This window comes from Cervus elaphus, chromosome 9, assembly GCF_910594005.1.
Source record: "Cervus elaphus chromosome 9, mCerEla1.1, whole genome shotgun sequence".
NCBI lineage: Eukaryota > Metazoa > Chordata > Mammalia > Artiodactyla > Cervidae > Cervus > Cervus elaphus.
In genome coordinates, this window is record NC_057823.1 from 108,631,973 (window position 1) to 108,652,979 (window position 21,007).

Genomic DNA, 21,007 nt, shown 5'->3' on the forward strand with positions numbered 1-21,007 from the left:
AAAGAGTCAGGCAAGCCTGAGCAACTTAACTGAACTGAACTGAGTACCATGATACCAAAAAAAAAAAAAAAAAAAATGTACAGAATATAATTCTTAACAGGTCTTCTTTCAGACATATTCTCTGGTTTTACTTCTTGCTATTGTTTTCTTATAAAATAATACTATTTTAAAAATACTTTTTCCTCTTTAAAAACATTTCTTAAACATCAAGAAAGTATATACATGCATTTAGAAATTTAAGTCCCAAGGGACTGAGGAAAGACTTGAAAACTTGGAAGTCGTAAGGAAAGGGGAATCCAAAGGTATAGCTTGGCTATAATAGAGGGCATTTGGGGGTAAATTGACAATGCTGGAATGTGGGAGGTAAAATAAATTATCATCGTTGTTGTTGTTCAGTCACTAAGGTGTGTCTGACTCTTTGGGACCCCATGGATTGCAGCCCACCAGGCTCCTCTGTCCATGGGATTTCCCAGGCAAGAGTACTGGAGTGGGTTGCCACTGCCTTCTCCAGGGGATCTTTCCAACCCAGGGATCGAACTGCATTGACAGATGGATTCTTTACCACTGAGTCACCAGAGAAGCTCTGAAATTGACAACTACATTGGGGTTATGTAGAATAATATTTCTGATCATAGGATATACTGAAATATTTAGGGATAAATAACTGATATTTGCAACTTGCTCTCAAACATTGTGTATGTGAACACTTCTTGCATGTGTGTGAAATATTATGGGGCTATTAAATTAAATTAAATTAAGGGGCTATGACCCCTTAAAGTAAGCACAGAATCAGATAGGGATGATGCCCGCAAGTTGAAGTAGGAGTTAGAACAATGAGCATGATGGCACATGCATTATGTCCAGTGAGTAGAGGGTCATGCAGAAAGTCTTTTTTCCTATCACCTAAGCAAAATATGTCTAATTGACTCTGAATCCTAATTCTCCCTTTATTTCTTAATAACTGAACTGTAGATCTCAGTTGAACACTTGATAAAATATTTCCAATCCTTCTGCCTGCCCCATGGAAGCTGATTAGATTTATTTGAAAGCACAAAACATATTTTTTCCCCTAAGAATACAGAGAGTGTTGTGGAAGATTCTGGGAACATAGGAAAGCAAGTAAGAGCAAGGACCCATAAAACATAAGTTATTACTTTTAATGTGGCTCTTTTTTTTTTAATTTCCAGAGATAAGTCTGGAGAAATTTAGTTTATATTATAATAAAGTAGTCAGACTCTTGGATGTGACAGATATATATTTCTTCATATCATCTGAGATAAATGTTGCTAATTGACTCTGAACGTTCTCCATTTACTTGTTTATCTATTTATTGGTGTTTGGCTGTGCTGGGTCTTCCTTGCAGCATGCAGGATCTAGTTCCCTGACCAGGGATCAAACCTGGGCCTCCTGCATTGGGAGCTCAGAATCCTAACCACTGGACCACCAAGGAAGTCCCTGAACGTTCTCCCTTTGTTTCTTAGTAACTGAAGTGTGCTTCTCAGCTGAACACTTAATAGAAAAATATATTTCCTACCATCCCTTGTGGATAGATTTGACCACGAAACTTGCATTTGTCTAACAAAATAAAAGTGGAAACACTGTGTGAGACTTCTAGAAAGTCTCCTTAAAAAAGTATGAATATATGGCCTATGATCCAGCTGCTGTCTTGGGCCATAATGCAAGATGAAAATGAAGACCTCAGTAGCAAGAATGAAGGGGCCAGAGTTCTTGATGTCCAAAGTGAAAGTGAAACTCACTCAGTCATGTCTGACTCTTTGTGATCCCAAGGAATTCTCCAGGCCAGAATACTAGAGTAGGTAGCCTTTCCCTTCTCCAGGGCATCTTCCCAACTCAGGGATCAAACCCTGGTCTCCTGCATTGCTGGTGGATTCTTTACCAGCTGAGCCACAAGGGAAGCCCAAGAAGACTGGAATGGGTAGCCTATCCCTTCTCCAGTGGATTTTCCTGACCCAGGGATAAAACCAGGGTTTCCTGCATTACAGGCGGATTCTTTACCGACCGAGCTATCAGGGAAGCCCTTGATATCCATGGACTCTACAATCCCGTGCTTCCTACATCCAGACTTTCAGAGAAATAAACTATTGATTATTCAGGATTTTTTGTTACATGCAACTAAATCTCACAAGTAGTACAGAATTCTTCACCATCACTATGGTGTCACTATGTCACTATGGGACACTTTTATTTTTCACAATAACAGGGTTTTTATTCATTCAGCGTGCTTGGTCCTACATGAAGGAATCCCCTTCAGAAAATGTGACAAAATTCTGCAGAAAGAGCTAGATCATACTATGCAGGGCATTTGCCCAAAACTGCTTTGGGGTCGACCAATTCATTGGAGTCTGCTTTGTAGTCCGTTCATATCAATCATCATCATCATATATTTCAATATTTTCTTTCCACTTTCTAAAGTAGAATATTTTGAATTTCTTCCTTGGAGAAATATAATATCTACTAGAAAATATTTGCAAAGGTGTGGCTGGGTATGCACAATAGTTAATATCCATGGCTAATTTTATCAAGTACTTACATCGTCATGAGTAGTAAATACCAAGAACAGAGTCATCAGACTTACTGTAAATTGTGTTGCTTCTCAACAGAGCAACTAGTTTAATAATTTCCAAACCCATTCATGACGCAGAAGCCTGAGAAAAATAGAAGCCTTGCAATTGTAGCACCAGCTGAGAGAAGTGGAAGGTATCACTAGGAGAAATAGGATGAGGAGAACCAGACTGGAAATGGAAACATAAACCAAGATCTCCAGCATACTGGTGGCTCTCAAATTCGTTTTCCCAGAAACGTTACATCTGGGTGAACACCTGAATTTGTTTTCTATTTAATGATCTATTTCTTGCAGTCATAAAATAAATAAGGGAAATCAGAGAGTCTACACCATTCCTTCTGAATCACTCCTGATCCAAATGTCATTGGTGGGGCTGTTAATTCAATATTTGAGTTAGACTCAGACACTGTTTAAATCCTATTTATCGGATTATGACCTGGTGTGGGGGATTTATAGGTCCCTGTGGTAGCACAGCAGAAAACAAACTTACACTGCCAAGTAAAGGCAAACTACTGCTGGAAATTAAAATGTATTGTTCTTGGAAAGAACGTCTTCGTGATTAAGTGCAATTTAGCAATCTTTCTGCAGAGAAACCACACGAAGCACAGCACTTGCCCGTTTCCTTTACCTCACTATAGGACACCGAGTCAATATCTCACAGAGGGAGGGAAAATGAAGAGCAGGCTTCGGGGGGCTCAGGACCCACTCATCCCCAGACCCATTTCTGTTTGTCCAGTTTCCCTGCCAGAGCCGCCACTTCCTGTGGAACCGGAACTGCTCCAGAATTTTATCTCGGTGGGTCTGTGTTGCTCCAGACCTCCCCATTTGGAGGAACTACTTGCTTATACTTTGTTAGGTGTGAGCTCTAGTCACTCAAGGGGACCTTCTTCTTCACCAAAAAGATGACAACTACAATCAGAGAGGGGACTTCCCTCAGGGGGCTTCCTTTATACCTCTGTCGGTGAGAATCTGCCTGCAATGCAGGAGACCCCGGTTCGATTCCTGGATCAGGAAGATCCCCTGGAGAAGGGAATGGCAACCCACTCCAGTATTTTTGCCTGGAGAATCCCAAGGACAAAGGAGCCTAGCGGGCTATACAGCCCATGGGTTCGCAAGAGTCAGACATGATTTAGCGACTCAACCACCACACTCAAAAGAAGGTAAATCCATCTTAAGAAATACATTTGGTCCTCTGTAGCCAACTTGTAATGTTAACACAACCCTATAATTCAAGTATTTTTCTCTGTATCCTTCAATGGTCAAATTAGTCCTCTTCAAATCCATGTTTCCTAGAATTATACAGTCCTGCAGTTCCTGAAACATTTGAACATATTGTTGTTCTTAAATACTTACACTCAGATAGACAATCCGTGATTACCCAAAGTGGTGATCTTTTAATACATCTAATGCAAGGAGTCCCCAGCCTCCAGGATCTAACACCTGATGATCTGAGGTGGAGCTGATACATTTCAGTGGGAATCTAACTATGGGAGTGATTGAGGAAACCCGCTTTGCTGCTCTGCTGGCAGTACTGGGATCCTCTTTACTGTCTTCCCTGACTCCTTATTTTATAGTTTTCTTTGGTTGAGATGTCCCCACACCACCTCCCAAGTTTGTGTTATCATAATCTCCAATTGTTAATACCTATTCTCCATAAGAAGAGTAAGTATATAACATACTAATTTCCTCCAGAGCCCCCAATTCTTACAGAACAATATTTAGGGAAGTGTCCTTACCAGTATTCACTAGTACCCTAGTAACAGACTTTACAGAGGTCTGGCTGTCCATTAAAACTAGTTCTCGATAGTTATGATTCAGAGTGTCTGGTTTAAGTGAGGTAAACAAACTTCTATGGATGTGACCTGCATGCTGCTTCTCCTCCTTAAGGAAGCTTGCTTACTCACTTATAAACAACAGTTTAGAGTAATTGTGTCTGATGACTTTTCCTTAATCATTAAGGCATCAAGAAATAGACTTCCATTATTCTCTGTCTTACTTGTGCATGCTTAGTCATCCGACTCTTTGCAACCCCATGGACTGTAGCCCACCAGGTTTCTCTGTCCATGGGATTCCCCAGGCAAGAATACTGGAGTGGGTTGCCACTTTGTCCTCCAGGGGATCTTCCTGACCCAGGGATGGAACCCATGTCTCCTGCAGCTCCTGCATTGGCAGGTGGATTCTTTACTCCTGAGCCACTTGGGAAGCTTTATTCTCTATATGAGATACACTAAGACAACAAGGAGGTAAAAATTACCATGATAAAGCCTAGAATATTAAGACAAAAGAACACCACAGGTATTTTTGTCCCATATCTTGGTTACAGCTTACCTAAATCACCCTTATCTTGCAGAAATAGAAAGACCTAGTCCATGCTTTCTTCACTATTTTTTGAAAGTTCTCTTAATCCTTGTGCTCAGAGTTGAAGAAAGAAATGTAACATGACAGATGGTCAAGAAAAGCCCCTTGGTTTGCTAAGGCAGGGTTGTAAGGTCCCCTAGGTTGATAACTTTTCAGCTTCCTTGGTGTCTCAGACAGTAAAGAATTCTCCTGTCAACCAGGAGATTGGGGTTCAATCTCTGGGTCAGAAAGTTCCCCTGGGGAAAGGGATGGCTACCCACTCCATCATTCTTGCCTGGAGAATTCCATGGACAGTGGAGCCTGGTGGGCTACGGCCATGGGGTGACAAAGAGTTGGACACGACTGAACGACTAACACTTTCACTTTTCACTAAAATACCTGAACCAGGTAATAAACAGAGTAAGAGCCAAGTCTGAGTTTAAATTCATTACCTCCTTTGTGGCTCACTAAATTTAACTGGTGGGTGTAGCTTGGATCCATAGTCAACATGGCAGCTTTCTGCTACTTTCAAGTCTAGATCTGGGATCCACATATGGGTAGAAGTGAAACTACAGAGCATTTGGGCACATTCAGGCATCAAGAATTAAAGGAGACAAATTCTATCTTGTCTCAGCTCAGAACAAGGAAAGAACTCTACCAGGCTGGACCACAATTTTCAACAAGCCAACTCCACCCACCAAGAAACAGGCTGTTATCAAGATTGTGTGCTCCTCCTGATGGACAGATGAAGAGAGTGGAGAGGCGGACCAGAAGCATTTCATCCAGTACTGACCCCTCTGGGCAGCAGAACGGGAGCTCTCCCATCTGTGGAAACATGAGCTCCACAGCACTAACCATCTTCTGTAACAAAAGGAGAACACAGCAGAGTGTCAGCAGCCAAGAAGTTAAGGAAATGGAGTATCAAGTTGTTTGAGATCCAGCCTCTGAGGAACACAAGGACATCAGACACCAATTCTGCTGTATGTAGGTTAGAAGTGTGCCTACTGGCTTCACAGAAAGGTGAATATATATATTATATTATATATAATAGATGGCCATGGCCAAGTCTGGGCAAAAGAAGTCTTGTCAGTGCTTTTTGGGGACTTTTCCCCCAAGCACAGTATTAGTCTGTCTTGTTGTTTGAACCTCTTTAAGAATGACATGTTTCTCCATGTTCTCAGTCATTATCATTTCCTGTTATCTAGACCAGGCCTGATCCACCAATATATGTGCTTGTCAAATTTCTAAGAACTTTCCTGACAGACCAGTGGTTTAGACTCTTCAGTTCCAATGCAGCAGGTGTGGGTTTGATCCCTGGTTGAGGACCTAAGATCCCACATGCTCTTGGCCAAAAAAAAAAAAAAATTTATTTTCTCTATGCATTTGAGCTGGTGACCCTTTGCCTTTAATAAGGTTTTCTGCTATGACAAAAACTTTCACCCATTCATCTAATAAAGTTTTGTTTTCCTTATTTAAGGAAGAGTTCACTTACTGACTGAAAAGTTCTATTACTCTCTGTGCTCTATTTTATCTTATTGTTATTCAAGAATCAATCATAACTCAATGTGTGGTTCCATTTTATTTGGCAGATGTCTATAGTTTTCATTTAAGGGATGTCTAACCTGACTTTCACTGGGAAAAATGTCAGTACCTTACTTTCCATTTTCAATGCTATGAAATATTGCTCATAAATTATAAGGAATTATTATCATTTCATCCCTAGTTACTACAAAAGAAAAGTGAATTATTTGAGACTCAAACTTTACCTTCCTTTACCATGAAATGCCATTATTCACACAGGATGTACAGTCAAATTCTTCTTTTGACAAATATTTAATGTATGGTTATTGTTTGGGGCACTGTGGTCAGTGATATCAGTACAGAATTTTAACAGAGTTCCTTCTTTTAACTGCAGACATTTACCAGCATCAACCTAAACTTAAAATGAAAGTGGTCATCCTATGACTGATATGCAAAATAATAAGTGAAAATGATTTATGGCATAATATCAAAAGATCAATTATTCCAGGCATCATACCTATCCACTTTTATAGTTCTGATTCTGGTTTCTCTCTTATCAGTAATGAAAAGATTGAAATAACACTTTTTTAAAAATGCCCCTGAAGTAGGACATTAAAAGTGTCTTTAAAAAGATCTTAGGGGAACAGTTATTTGTAAAACTCACATGGCGAAACTTCAAGGGCCAGAGTGAAGATGGTCAGGAAAGAGAGATGTCTTAGCCATGAAACGCAAGTACAAAATTCCATACAAAAACTAGTTGAATGGTATAAATAATTATTGTATTTTGTAGTTGAAAGTTGTTAAGAGAACATATCTTAAAAGTTGTCATCACAAAGGAAAAAAAATGTAACTATTTGCAGTGATGGCTGTTAGCTAGACTTACTGTGTTGATCACTTCACAATATGAATATTAAATTTTATTTTGTATATCTGAAACTAATGTAATGTTACATATCAGTTATATCTCAATAAAAAATAGAGTGCATTTATTATAAAAATGCATAAGTTTTGGATGGCTTTCCCCAAAAAAACACAAAACATTAACTTATTCTATCTCTCTTCTTAGTCCTTGTCTCTCTCTGTTCCCTTATTTGATCCTTATCTTTCTTAACAAGCTGACTTTTTTGGTCTGTTTGCCAATGCATGTTCTTTTTCAGGTCAAGCCCTATCAGAGACTTGCTGCCAAATTCCAAAGCCATATTGTTCCAAAAAAGCAAGGAGCTTTTTTTTGGTTCATTTAGTCAAGGGTCTGCATCTGATCTTGAAATGCTTCAGGAGGGGGAATCTGTCTAGTGTAAATATGGCTGTGATGGAAACAGGAAAGTATTTTCAGTGAAAGTCCTCTTAAATATGTCCACTTATGCTCCTCTTAAGTATGTTCACCTATGCTCAAGCTGAGAACTTGCATATACATAAGTATTTTATGCAAATATACTGCTAGGTGTCAGTTAGCTGGGTATCTCTAATTAAAACATATTATTCCATAATTGATACACAAGACCCAGATTTAAGAACCTATTAGAATTATGGTTTTCTCAGAGTATATGCCCACAAGTGGGATTGCTGGATCATATCATAATTCTACTTTTAGTTTTTTAAGGAACCTCCATACTGTTCTCCATCTGATACTTTGGCCACCTGATGCGAAGAACTGACTCATTTGAAAAGACCCTGATGCTGGGAAAGATTGAAGGCAGGAGGAGAAGGGGACGACAGAGGATTAGATGATTGGATGGCATCACCCACTCAATGGACATGAGTTTGAGTAAACTCCAGGAGTTGGTGATGGACAAGGAGTCCTGGCAGTCCATGGGGTCACAAAGAGTCGACACGACTGAGCGACTGGACTGAACTGAACCGAACTGAATTGAATATTTGGGTGTCTTTGTCTCTCTGAAACTACTATGACGTATCACCTTACATTGCTCAAAATGGCCATCATCAAAGAAATCTGCATATAATAAATGCAGGAAAGGATGTGGAGAAAAGGGAACCTTCTTGCACTGTTGGTGGGAATGTAAATTAGCACAGTCACAATGGAGTACAGTATTCAGTTCAGTTCAATTCACTCACTCAGTCATGTCCAACTCTGCGATCCCATAGACTGCAGCACGCCAGGCCTCCCTGTCCATCACCAAGTCTCAGAGTTTATGCAAACTCATGTTCATTGAATCAGTGATGCCATCCCACCACCTCATCCTCTGTCATCCCCTCTCCTCCCACCTTCAATCTTTCCCAGCATCAGGGTCTTTTCCAATGAGTCTCTACTTCACATCAGGTGGCCAAAGAATTGGTTCAGCTTTGGCATCAGTCCTTCCAATGAATATTCAGGGTTGATTTCCTTTAGGATGGACTGGTTGGATCTCTTTGCAGTCCAAGGGACTCTCAAGAGTCTTCTCCAATACCACAGTTCAAAGGCGTGCATTCTTCAGCATTCAGCATTCATTATAGTCCAGCTCTCACATCCATACATGACTACTGGAGAAACCATAGCTTTGACTAGATGGAACTTTGTTGGCAAAGTAATGTCTCTACCTTTTAATATGCTGTCTAGGTTGGTCACAGCTTTTCTTCCAAGGAGCAAATATCTTTTCATTTCATGGCTGCAGTCACCATCTGCAGCGATTTTGGAGCATGAGAAAATAAAGTTTGTCACTGTTTCCATTGTTTCCCCACCTATTTGCCATGAAGTGATGGGACTGGATGCCATGATCTTAGTTTTCCAAATGTTGAGCTTTAAGCCAACTTTTTCACTCTCTTCTTTCACTTTCATCAAGAGGCTCTTTAGTTCTTCTTCACTTTCTGCCATAAGTGTGGCTTCATATGCATATCTGAGGTTATTGATATTTCTCCCAGAAATTTTGACTCCAGCTTGTGCTTCATCCAGCCCAGCGTTTCTCATGATGTACTCTGCAGATAAGTTAAATAAGCAGGGTGACAGTATACAGCCTTGACATACTCCTTTCCCGATTTCAAACCAGTCTGTTGTTCCACGTTCAGTTCTAACTGTGACTTCCTGACCTGCACACAGATTTCTCAGGAGGCAGGTCAGGTGGTTTGGAATTCATATCTGTTTAAGCATTTCCACACTTTGTTATGATCCACACAGTCAAAGGGTTTGGCACAGTCAATAAAGAAGAAATAAATGTTTTTCTGGAACTCTCTTGCTTTTTCAATGATCCAATGGATGTTGGAAATTTGATTTCTGGTTTCTCTGCCTTTTATAAAACCAGCTTGAACATCTGGAAATTCACGGTTCTCATATTGATGAAGCCTGGCTTGGAGAATTTTGGGCATTACTTTGCTAGCATGTGACATGAGAGCAATTGTGTGGTAGTTTGAGCATCCTTGTCATTGCCCTTCTTTAGGATTAGAATGAAAACAACTTTTCCAGTCCAGTGGCCACTGCTAAGTTTTCCAAATTTGCTGGCTGATTGAGTGCAGCATTTTCACAGCATCATCTTTTAGGATTTGAAATAGCTTAACTGGAATTCCATCACCTCCAGTAGCTTTGTTCGTAGTGATGCTTCCTAAGGCCCATTTGATTTCACATTCCAGGATGTCTGGCTCTAGGTGAGTGATCACACCATCATGATTATCTGGGTCGTAAAGATCTTTTTTTGTATAGTTCTTATGTGTATTCTTGCCACCTCTTCTTAATATCTTCTGCTTCTGTTAGGTCCATACCATTTCTGTCCTTTATTGAGCCCATCTTTTCATGAAATGTTTTCTTGGTATCTCTAATTTTCTTGAAGAGACTATAGTCTTTCCCATTGTATCATTTTCCTCTATTTCTTTGCATTGATCACTGAGGAAAGGTTTCTTATTCTTTCTTGCTATTCCTTCTTGCTATTATTATTTCTTGCTTTTCTTTGGAACTCTGCATTCAAATGGGTATGTCTTTCCTTTTCTTCTTTGCCTTTCACTTCTAATCAGTCTGAATTTGGTATTGACCATCTGGTGACGTCCATGTGTAGATTTGTCTCTTGCATTGTTGGTACAGGTTGCTTGCTGTGGCCAGTGGGTTCTCTTGGAAAACTGTTAACCTTTGCCTTGCTTCATTTTGTACTCCAAGGCCTAACTTCCCTGTTACTCCAGGTATCTCTTGACTTTCAGCTTTTGCATTCCAATCCCCTATTATGAAAAGGACATCTTTTTTTGTTGTTAGTTCTTAAAGGTCTTGTAAGCCTTCATAAAGCTATTTGACTTCAGCTTCTTCAGCATTAGTGGTTGGGGCATAGACTTGAATTACTGTGATGTTGAATGGTTTGCCTTGAATTTGAACTGAGATCTTTCTGTCATTTTTGAGATTGCACCCAAGTACTGCATTTTAGACTCTTTTGTTGACTGTGAAGGATACTCCATTTCTTTTTAAAGAACTCTTGCTCACAGTAGTAGATATAATGGTCATCTGAATTATATTTGCCCTATACCATCAATTTTCATTTACTGATTCCTAAAATGTTGATGTTGTCTTTTGCCATCTCCTGTTTGACCACTTCCAAGTTACCTTGATTCACGTACCATACATTAGAGGTTCCTATGCAATGTTGTTCTTTATAGCATCAGACTTTACTTTCAATGCCAGACATATCCACAACTAGGTGTCATTTCCTCTTTGGTTCAGCCTCTTCATTCTTTCTGGAGCTATTTCTCCACTCTTCTTCAGTGGCATATCGGACCTGCTGACCTGGGGAGTTCATCTTTCAGTGTCCTATCTTTTTGCCTTTTCATACTGTTCATGGGGTTCTCAAGGCAAGAATCCTGAAGTGGTTTGCCATTCCCTTCTCCAGTGGACCACATTTTGTCAGGATTGTCCACCATGACCCGTCCATCTTGGGTGGCCCTACATGGCATGGCTCCTACTTTCATTAAGTTACACAAGGCTGTGGTCCATGTGGTCAGTTTAGTTAGTTCCCTGTGATTGTGGTTTTCATTCTGGAGGCCATGGTTTTGAAGTTCTTGCTTCTTCTGTCTGCCTCCTGATGGATGAGGATAAGAGGCTTGGGCAAGCTTCCTGCTGGGAGGGCCTGGCTGTGAGCAGAACTCGGTCTTCCTCTGGTGGGCAGGCCCAAGCTCAGCAGACCTTGAACCTGTTTTTTTTTCTGGTGTGGGGGCTACAGTGCCTTCCTGCAGGTTGCCCTGAGGCGCCCCGTCCTGGAGTCCGCAGGCTTTGTCTTACAGCTAATGGTGACCTCCTCCAAGAGGACCTATGCCAACATGCCGCCCTCCTGACCACTGCTGCCAGAGCCCCTGACCCCACAGCAGGCAGTGTCAACCCACACCTCCGCCGGAGGCTCCCAGTCACCCAGGCAAGGCTGGCTCAGTCTCCTATGAGGTCACTGCTGCTTTCCCTATGACCTCGTACACACAAGGCTTTGCTTGTGCCCTCCAGAAGTCTCCGTTTCCCCTGTATATGTGTACACATAGCTAATTCGCTTTATTGTACAACATTGTAAAACAGCTATCAGTTGAGTTCAGTCACTCAGTTGTGTCCGACTCTTTGCAACCCCATGGACCACAGCATGCCAGGCCTCCCTGTCCATCACCAACTCCCGGAGTTTACTCAAACTCATGTACATTGAGTCGATGATGCCATCCAACCATCTCATCCTCTGTCGTCCCCTTCTCCTCCCACCTTCAATCTTTCCGAGCATCAGGGTCTTTTCCAATGAGTCAGTTATTTGCATCAGGTGGCCAAAGTATTGGAGTTTCAGCTTCAGCATCAGTCCTTCCAATGAATATTCAGGACTGATTTCCTTTAGGATGGACTCATTGGATCTCCTTGCAGTCCAAAGGATTCTCAAGAGTCTTCTCCAACATCGCAGTTCAAAAGCATCTACTCTTCAATGCTCAGCTTTCTTTATAGTTCAACTCTCACATCCATATATGACTACTGGGAAAACCATAGCTTTGACTAGATGGACCTTAGTTGGCAAAAACACCTATACTCCAATTTAAAATGAATAAATAAATAAATAAAATAAAATGAAAAGAACCCATTAGACTCCAAAATTTTTAATGCAAAGTTTACTTGAAATATTTTAAAGCAGAGGATGCTGAAACATAACACTTTTAACTTTCCCCCCAAGGAGTCACTTCTCCCCACCCCATTTCTCAGTAAGTTTGTCAAGGAAAATCTCACGTACACAACACAAAAAAACAGTTCATGAGTAAGATCATGTTAATTTGCCTATGAAAAATTTCCATGCTTTCTTGCCTAATATAAATTCAATTAATGCATAAATTTGTTTCAGGCAAAATAAATTGCATCACTCATGCTTTCAGCTCAGAATACAGAAAGTTAGGTATTTCAAAACATCCTGAATGACATGTTCAGAAGAAAGAATGGAATAAATTCTTGGAGGCAGGAAATTTGTCAGTCATGTCTTTATGTTTTTAATAATAGAAAAGAAAGCAAGCCTTTGGCAAAGCACATGTCTCAAGGTTGAGGGATGCCAAGTAGGTGGAGTTTTTCAAGAACTTGAGCAGCTTTTCTTTTGACTGTATTCTCAGAAACTACTTTTTCCCACCACTCCCAATTTTATTGAGATATAATTGACATTAAACATCATATTAGTTTAAGGTATAGAACACAATGATTTGATATATGTATATTTCATAAAATGATAACCATAATAAGTTTAGTTAACATCCAGAATCTCACATAGTTAATTTTTTTTCCTTATTATGAGGACATTTAAAATCTATTCTTCTGGCAATTTTCAAACATACAAATATTTATTGCTCACTCTCTGGTGGCTCAGAGGGTAAAGCGTCTGCCTGCAATGCGGGGGACCTGGGTTTGATCCCTGGGTCGGGAAGACCCCCTAGAGAAGGAAATGGCAACCCACTCCAGTACTCTTACCTGGAAAATCTCATGGGTGGAGAAGCCTGGTAGGCTACAGTCCATGGGGTCGCAAAGAGTCGGACATGCCTGAGCGACTTCACTTTCACTTTATATTCGTCATGCTGTACCTAACATCCCCAGAACTTATTTGTTTTATGACTATCCTGGAAGTCTACACCTTTTAACCACCTTCATCCACTCCTCACCACACATTTATGGCAACCACCATTCTATTTTCCATTTCTGCAAGTTTGAGAAAACTTCTTTTCTTTTAGTGAAGGCAAATATAGATAACCTGGCATCTTTCTAAAATTTAGTGAAATATTCTGGTCTTGTTTTATCATGACACTTTTAGCAAGTCTACAATTCTAGTTCAAATAAAACTGAAAAGACAAAACAGAATGCCTGTTCTGATCTTTTAATTCCTTAACAGAACTCTAGGGCTGGGAGTACCCCTACTCTAAATATCTGGCTCAAGTAAGATTGAGAAGCACTGCATTATGGACTTTTTCCTCTTTTTTTTATTTCTTAAGGCACTTATCTGCTTAAGGATCCCTTGATTTCCATGTATACACATGCCATTATTATAGTCATAATATTGACCCCAATATGAAGATAACTCTCCTTTTTAAGCTTACACACACACACACACACTATTCATTTTTTGATAAGTAGATTTCACTGAAGAGATGAGGAGAGCAGGATGGGGTCATATCCTATGGAAAAGGTAAAAAAAAATTAAATTCACATACAGCCTTCCTCTTCTCCATATCCCTTTCCTAAAACTCTTGTTCCCACTTCTGCAGTTCTGCTGTGTAACATCTTGTACGCAGACTCCATCCCAATCCATTACTTTCCACCATCTCGCTTTGACAACCCTTCTCCTCTCATCTGTCTACTTCAAATCCTCAGTCTCCTAGTTTTTCCGGGGAGCTCTAAATTCTTCCTCCTGGTGCAGAACACTTTTTCCCCGCCTTTAATATCTGGTGATATTTGGGGTTCCTTGACAGACCCTATCTTCATCCCAGGAACTTATCAAAGCACTTAAAAAATAAAGGCATTCTATTCACCTAAAGGCATTCTATTCCAATCTGTGAAGGTAATAACATTTAGTAATATTTTTTCCTATCTTTCTCTCTACACACAAACCCATTCCTTCATTTTAGCAAGAAAACGTTTAGAATGATTTTGAGTTAAGAAAACATATACAGTTTTATACATTTCTGGATTTCATTCTTTCACTCAATTATCTGCTCAAAGGTATTGACACATTTACTTCAGCTTGGGTTCCTTGTTATATTAATCCTAATACTGCTTTCTCCTGGCAAAATTTTCAAGAAATACAGGGTAACATGGATTCAAATGATACTACCTTGAATACAGCAGGAGAAAAGGAGTCACGAAGTATGAGGGAAGAATTAAGTACATATGTACCTCCCCGAACAACTATATGGGGAAGATGCTAATCACAGACTGTTGACTATTGAACTAGAAGAACTTTCCTTTTATGAACTTTTCCTCAAGTTTTACACCTGGATCTAGTGTTTACTGACACTGTACCTATTAACAACTACAACGACTCAATTTATATTTTTCTTTGATAAGAGATTATGTCTTCCATTTTAGGATGATCCAAACACCAGGAATAATTCAGGTAGAGAGTACCTTCTATCATTTTTTACATTTTCAGAATGTTATATTCACAAAAAGGGGACATAGTACCTTATGGGACACAAGATAGAAAAGGATTTTCCCCTTCTGTTAGGGGAAAATAAGTCAGTCAATTACTGATATAAACTGGTTGTAATCACTTATCTTCAGTGACACTTACAAAGTCCCTGGAAGGAAACATTAGAGGCTTATGCAAAACAAGCTAAAACTCTACAGAAAGAAATTCACAGAGTAGCATAAAACTGCTACCATATAGGACTTTAACTCCAAGAACCAAAACATAATAAGAATTACAAAGTTACTGTGATAAATTGCTATAAAAGCACAAAATATAATGCAAATATGAGATGAACCACGCCAACGAGAAGTCCATTTTTAATTTATTTTTTAATTGAAGGATAATTGCTTTACCAAATTTCATTGATTTCTGTGAAATATCAACATAAATCAACCATAGGTATACATATGTTCCCTCCCTCTTGAACCTCCCAAGAAGTCCATTTTTCAATCACAAGTACATAGCCAAAGACCACCAGGAGTAGACACTTTTGGGGGAGAATGTACAGTTGACAGTGATAACCTTTCTTTAATAACTGCTTCCTCCTGCTGTATAGGATCTGTTATCATATAATCCAAACTCTCTAGTTGCCACTGATTGAACCAGGCATGGACACCTATCTGCAGTTGGGTCACTCATAATCTCTCTCCTAAAAATTTAAAATTTGTGTTTTGGAAAAAGCTGGTCACTTTGCATTTAACTCTTGAACAGAGGAAACATAAACTTGCAAGCTGTAAGGTGGCCATTTCTGTGGAAAAGCTCCAAAAATCAGGGTGAAAGAAGAAAAGAAGATAGAAGAAGGAAAACATAGCACGAATATCGGACTCTTTCCACTGCTTAGCTGTGATGGAACTTTTCCTACCCCAGGATTTCTTGCTCTATTGAGGGAAGTAGACAGCTTGATCTACTGCCCTGGATATACACGTCATAATTTCCATTTCTCTGGCTTAAATTAACCTGAGTTATTGTCACTTCAGTTCAGTCATTCAGTCATATCTGACTCTTTGTGACCCCATGGACCGCAGCACACCAGGCCTCCCTGTCCATCACCAACTCCTGGAGTCTACTCAAACTCATGTCCACTGAGTCAGTGATGCCATCTGACCATCTCATCCTCTGTCGTCCCCTTCTCCTCCTGCCTTCAATCTTTCCCAGCATCAGGGTCTTTTCAAATGAGTCAGTTCTTCACATCAGGTGACCAAATTACTAGAGTTTCAGCTTCAGCATCAGTCCTTCCAATGAATATTCAGGACTGATTTCCTTTAGAATGGACTGGTTGGGTCTCCTTGCTGTCCAAGGGACTCTCAAGAATCTTCTCCAACATCACAGTTCAAAAACATCAGTTCTTCGATTCTCAGCTTTCTTTATGGTCCAGCTCTTGAGAGGGTCAATTCCTAGGCAGGTTGATAAGAAGTCCAGGATCCCTGAGGAGAGAGGGGTCTGGGGTTCTCGAGGAGGCGATAGTGGTCTGGAACTCTCAAGGAGGAGGAAAGGAAAAACTTTTTTTTTTTCCCCTCTACATTCCTTAGTCTTAGTCATATAAAACATTTTTTTTCTTTAAGCCCAGAACTGATGATTACACAACAAACAACTCAGTTTAAACTCTATACTAGGGATTATATAACAACAATGTATCCTGCTTGAGGACACTTTCTCTTTCCTGAAAACCTTCTGACTAATCCTGAAGAAGCACAGGCTGGAATCAAGATTGCCAGGAGAAATATCAATAACCTCAGATATGCAGATGACACCACCCTTATGGAAGAAAGTGAAGAAGAATTAAAAAGCCTCTTGATGAAAGTGAAAGAGGAGAGTGAAAAAGTTGGCCTAAAGCTCAACATTCAGAAAACTAAGATCATGGCATCTGGTCCCATCACCTCATGGGAAATAGATGGGAAGACAGTGGAAACAGTGTCAGACTTTATCTTTGGGGGCTCCAAAATCACTGCAGATGGTGACTGCAGCTATGAAATTAAAAGATGCTTACTCCTTGGAAGGAAAGTTAGGACTAACCCAGATAGCATATTAAAAAGCAGAGACATTACTTTGCCAACAAAGGTCTGCCTGGTCAAGGCTATGGTTTTTCCAGTGGTCATGTATGGATGTGAGAGTTGGACTGTGAAGAAAGCTGAGCGCTGAATATTGATGCTTTTGAAGTGTGGTGTTGGAGAAGACTCTTGAGAGTCCCTTGGACTGCAAGGAGATCCAACCAGTCCATCCTGAAGGAGATCAGTCCTGGGTGTTCATTGGAACGACTGATGCTGAAGCTGAAACTCCAATACTTTGGCCACCTCGTGCGAAGTGTTGACTCGTTGGAAAAGACCCTGATGCTGGGAGGGATTGGGGGCAGGAGGAGAAGGGGACGACAGAGGGTGAGATGGCTGGATGGCATCGCTGACTCGATGGACATGAGTTTGAATAAACTCCAGGAGTTTGTGATGAACAGGGAGGCCTGGCGTGCTGCGATTCATGGGGTTGCAAAGAGTCAGACACGACTGAATGACTAAACTGAACTGACTGAATCCTGATATCTTAAAAGGTATATTATGGGAGTGGGCCTGGTAGGATCTTTCTATTGTTAAGTTCTAATCCTGTTATCCTAAAATGTAAATTGTATGAGTGTGTCTGGTAAAATTTTCACAAACTTGAGACATTCTTTTAATTTATTGTAATAATTCATTAAAAAGTATGTAACTCCCTTGCTAACACTAGTGAGGGGGCTATTTCTCCATCCCTCTTCTGACGTGTATGTCAGATTTCTCTGTCCCTTTTCACTTTAATAAAACTCTGCTACACAAAAGCTCTTGAGTGATCAAACCTGGTCCCTGGTCCCAAAGTCAAATCTTCTTCTTTGGAGATCACGATCCGACACTCTTCAGGGTTAGCTATCATCTTGGGGGCTCGTCCGGGATCCTCAGGACAAGGTAAGAACACTCAGAGTTCTAGCCTCTCTGATTTCTCAGTATACACGTTTTCTGCTTTACTGGCTCTTTGGTGTGCTCATGTGCATGAATGACACGCCCTGCATGAAGCAGGTGATGAGCCCTGCTCTGTGGTTTTGTGGTGCCTTGTAATGACTGAAGGCAGCCCCTAAAAGGGGGACCTTGTCAGGAGTTTATACTCACCTGCCAAAGCCAAGAGACACCTAAGGTCCCTCTTGCGAGGGGAGCGACCAGAAATGGGCGAAGCGTGTGGACTGAACTTTCGTTTCTTGGTCAGCTTTTCCTGGTCTCTTTGATCATTCTATAATTGCATGGGGAATTAGAACTACTAGCCCAATCTGTCGGATCATAGACTTTCAATGGACTTATGATTCATGCCGTTACTATGAACTTTTACTTGGGCTCCCAGCTTGGTAGTCATGGGAACCCAGACTTGCTAGGAGCATGTTTAGGAACTAAGTGGAACTAGTGAGTCCTTGTCGTAGCTGTGACTCCAAACTACAAGGATGGAAGCGCTCCTAGAGAGCATGAGGTTTCTAAGAAGATAGGTCAGGAATCCCAGTTTGGGAGTATTGGGCTTCTTCCTTTGATAGTAGTAGCTCTTAGCGGACTAGATAACACTCTACTGATGGGGCAATGATTCACCGCTTCTACAGAGGTCAGGACTGTACTCAGGAATATGAACGGGCACACTTCCCCTAGTAGTACTAGCTTCGGAAACATTCCAGGAAACCACTCAGGCAAATCAAACAAAGGTCATGGTGGTATGGAACCAGAAATCAATTCGGATGCCATCAGGTCTACCCCTGGTACATCTCCACCCCGCCTCGGTGGTAGAACTGGGAGGGACCAGTATGGTGCCTGCCTCGGTAAGGGGCAGACTAAGTTTGACCAGGGAAGGGGAGCTTCGGTGGAGAGTCTGTCTACAACCGCATCTAGAGCAGGGAAGGATGCCTCCTGGCGGAAGGAAGCAAAGGTGCTGGTCTCTGTTTTTTTCTCTTTAACAGATGGGAGCTACTCAAAGTTCCAGACTCACACCCTTGAATTTTGTCCTGAAAAACTGGGATATATTTGACCCACAGAATTTAAAAAGGACATGCCTGATCTTCTTCTGAGATACTCAATGGCCACAGTATCCTTTGGAAGACGGGGAACGCTGGCCTGTTAAAGGGTCTCTCAATTATGATACTGTTTTACAACTAGACTGGTTCTGTAGAAAACAAGAAAAATGGGTAGAAGTGCCATATGTGTTGCTCTTTATCTCTCTGTGAGACATGCCAGACTTATGTCCTAGGGATGCAGATTTGGGTGTGAAACCTTCAGCTGCCTCCTGTTCTCTTACTTTGCCCCTGTATCCAGGGTTCCCTCCCAACTGAACAGGCTGAGAGTCAGGGCACCCTTCCAGGAGGGGTTGCCTCGGTCTCAGTAGAATTTTCAACAGTCCCAATTGTGGTCAAGACTATTTAGAGGATCCAAAAAGTACATAGAAGACTTTACGGGATTAATTTTACTTTATGAGCTTTCTTGGAGAGATGCAATGCATGTCTTGGGACAGACACTGACTTCTGATTTGAGAATTCAAGTTTTGGGGAAATCTACTGCTTTTGGAGATGAATGGCTTGAGGAAACACGAAATAATCCTGCTTCCTACTGGGAGCCAAGTGGTTCCAATAACAGAACCACTTTGCTGGATGTATTCTTGAAGGAAGCAAGCTTAAGCAAGCTCACGCTGAGACTTTAAGTTATGCCAAGTGGCTTACATAGAACAGTGAGAGAAGGAAATTCCTGGTAAATTCCTAGGGAGACTACAGAAGGCCCTCCACAAGTTTACTGATGTTGATTCTGAAAGTGCAGAGAAGGAATAATCTTAAAAGATAGATCTCTCACTCGGCTCCAGATATTTGCCGTAAGTTATGAAAATAGGCGTTTGGACCAAGTCAGCCTTTAAAAAACTGCCACAGCTAGCTCAGATGGTATATTACAATAGAGAATATGAGGGGGGAAAACAGCGACAGAAAAGAACCAAAGAAAAGGTCGAGGTTCTAATGACGGCTGTGAAAACTGCTACGAATCAGCCTGAAGAGAAAAATGCCCAGAGGAACCCTGATGAAAAGGGATGGGCTTGCTATCACTGTGGAAAGGAGTGGCATCTCAAGCGAAGTTGCCCTCAGGCGTCTAAGCCGCACCCAGCTCCCCATCAAGTCTGCAAGGGACCACACTGGAGGCACAGGCCCCAGGGTCGGGCTCTCAGGACAATCAGGACTGAAGGTGTCTGAGGGTCCCCACTCAAGCTTCCGACCTAATTACACCTGAGGAGCCCCGGGTTTTAATAACTGTGGGGGCCAATCCGTTGATTTCCTTTTGGACACTGGGGCAATTCTCTGTGCTTCCTGAAGCCCTTGGTCCACTTTCTCCCAGTCCACTACTGTAATGGAAGGATGAGCCAAACACTATTATTTCAGTCATCCTTTAAGCTGCAACTGGGGCTCTGTGCTGTTTTCTCACGAGTTTCTGATCGTACCGGGGTTTCCCTCACCCCTTCTGGGGAGGGATATACCCAGCAAGGCCCAGGCCTCTGTTTTCATGAATATGGAGCCTGCTCTTTCTCTCCCATTAATTGAACAAAATGTAAATCCTAGAGTATGGGCTGATGGAAAGACAGTGGGTCAAGCACAAAATGCTGTTCCTGTTGTTATCAAGCTCAAAGACCCTCACCTATTTCCACATCAAAGCAGTACCCACTAAAGTCCTAGGTTAAAGAAGGGTTAAAACCCATAATTGAAAATTTAAAGGAGCAGGGGCTATTAAATCCCTGTAATAGTCCATGCAACACTTCTATTTTGGGTGTGAAAAAGTCAAATGATAAACGGAGACTAGTTCAAGATTTACAAATAATAAATGAGGCTGTGGTTCCTTTTACTCATATGCCAAAAACAAATGGATTTTCTTGCTTACAGGTCTGGGTAGACACTTTTACTGGATGGATTGAGGTCTTTCCCTGACATACTGAACAGGCTAAGGAAGTTATAAAAATTTTAATACAT

At 41.0% G+C, this 21,007-nt stretch overlaps 1 pseudogene; it reads right to left on the reverse strand.

Annotated features, from left to right (window-relative positions):
• LOC122700839 overlaps window positions 1-21,007 on the reverse strand; it is a 39,868-nt pseudogene that overhangs the window by 10,196 nt on the left and 8,665 nt on the right.